General features: G+C 39.7%; 1 pseudogene; it reads right to left on the bottom strand.

Moving 5' to 3' along the window:
• Positions 1-1,588: 1,588 nt before the first annotated feature.
• Positions 1,589-2,367, bottom strand: LOC149255219 (autophagy-related protein 18a pseudogene; annotated as a pseudogene).

Genomic DNA, 2,367 nt, shown 5'->3' with positions numbered 1-2,367 from the left:
GACATGTGTAGGCACAAAGGAAGCTTCCAGGGCATCTTTATGTGGCCTTGAATGATCAAATTCGAAATTGATAAGATAAGCCTCATGGAAAAGATCATGGAGAAAATCATGGACCTCATGGAGGAGATCATGGAGGATAGGGTTATGTGTCTAGATGGTTGAGAAATGTATGGAACTAAAGAGAGATTAGTGGATCATCATTATGAGTTTTTTATCTCATCTCATTGTATAAATAGGAGTACCTCCTCCATTCCAAAGGGAGGACTCTTGGAGCATTGTATCCAACTTATGATGGAATAGAATAAAGCTTCCTTTTGCATATATTTTCATTATGTAATTTTAGATATAAGTTGTACATATATTTCCATTATGTAGTTCTAGATATAAGTTGCCTTAATGTAGTATATGGAATAGCTTGTCACTTTGTTCTTAGGAGAATTGAGCTCACTCTAGAAGGATCAAAGGAACATGTTATTTCATACTAGATCTTATTTCATTTAATTGCTTAGATGTTTGAGGATTTGTTTATGATTGATGAATGAGTTTTAAATTAGAATCTTATCAGCATATGAGAGAACAACCAAGGGTCTAAGTTAGACTCTCTCTCCATTTGATTTGCATGATAATTGAAATTCATTCTTTTGCTTTTTTGTTTCAAGGATCATATGAGGAGATAACCACGAGTCTAAGTTAGGATCTCTCTCCATTGGTTTATATGGTAATTGAAATTCATTCTTTTGTGCTTTTATGTTTCAAGTCATTTCATTTCTTATGCTTATGAATGAATATTAGTTTAGTTTGGATTAGTACATGAGAGGACAATCAAGAGACTAAGTTAGTCTTTCTCTCTCTACTTGAATCTGAACAACAATTAAGTTCATTCTCTTGTCTTCATTTCAAGTTTCTAGTTTTATGTAATCAATGATTTCTCTATGATACTGTAGGGAAGGACAACCAGGACCTCCTTAGTTAGGAGCCTCTTCCCTTGCATATTATATTGAATCGTAAATAATTTAGTTAGACATAGAGTTAGTTGCCTACTCCTACATATATATTGCTGGCACCATTACAAGCTTACGAGTTTCCCTGGTTGATAATTTAATGCAACAATTTAAGCCCAATAAGTTGCCTAACATTTTGGCACCGTTGCCAGGGATGGTGCTAAGGGATTAGGCATTAGGAATTTAATTCAGTCCTAGTATTCTTCTTTAAGACAAAATAATTTGTGAAACCTGGTGACAGCAGGATCTTCACAAAGGAGTTTAAGTTTGAGTTTTCTGATGTTTTAATATTTAGCTAGTTTTAAATTCAATCCTTTTTGAAACCCCCCTGCATGAATAAAAACGAATCAATCGATTAGTATGCTCTCTTCCTGCGCTTCGTGGGATCAGGAAGATCAAAAAATATATTGATTTCGTTCGAATAAAAATACTCTTGCTGAAACATTGATATGTGACATGACAATACATTTTTTTTTAAATAAGCAAACCATCATCCTAAAACAATTTAGATAAAATCTAGTTTTTCTTTGAATTTTAGTTTTGTTTTTTTCCCCCACATAATGTTTTTTCCCCCACATAATTTTAGGTTAAAAAAAAAAAAAAAACAAAACAAAACCAGTCTTTCTGCAATTGCTGTTGAAAATGCGAACGAGGGTACCCTTGTCGCTAGATGTGGGCAAGCGATGGCCGTCCGAAGTAAGTGCCAAGCAGGCCAGATGGGAATCGTGAGCTGCGATGAAGTCGGTCTTGCTGCCCTTGTTCGCGCTCAAATGTTCGACGCGCACCTCTCCACGGTGAAGCCCAGGGCACACAAGCACAGAATTCCCATTTCCCAGTGCAGTGGATGAAGAGAGGGCAATGAGGCCTTTGGCATTGGGTATGGTCTCCATCTGGTGAATAAGCTTCAAGTCTGCAGGAAAATCATAGACAAAGATCTTGTGCTCTAAGACCACAACGATCTTGTCCCGACTGACCCTGACCGCCCTCACCTGCGCCCTGAAGGACAGCTCCCCGATGCATCGGCCCTGGTGGTCGTCCCATATCATCACTTTGTTGGGTGGGTAACGGGGAATCAAACCTCCGCCCACGATGGCCAATATGTTGCTGCGGAAGACCATCTCCACGATGCCTATTCCGCATCCATCTCCGCCTCCGCCAATGCTCGATATCAATTCCCTGCGAAAGATCTCCTTGAAGGGCTCGCAGTTGTAAACTCTGAAGCCCCGCTCTGTCCCACACGCCACGCACCCGTAGTCCTGGTTGAATCCCACGAACACCACTTTTCGGCTGCTGCTGCCCATGGCTCCTGAGCCTCAGCCTGGCATGGTTTTTGGTTCCCAAGGAATAAAATTGAACAAAACCTCTC

The sequence above is a fragment of the Pinus tabuliformis genome, chromosome 7 (genome assembly GCF_031772625.1).
Source record: "Pinus tabuliformis cultivar Carrire ecotype Pingquan chromosome 7, CPIR1, whole genome shotgun sequence".
NCBI lineage: Eukaryota > Viridiplantae > Streptophyta > Pinopsida > Pinales > Pinaceae > Pinus > Pinus tabuliformis.
Note: the sequence above shows the minus strand (reverse complement) of the source record. Positions and strands in the feature narration are given on the sequence as shown.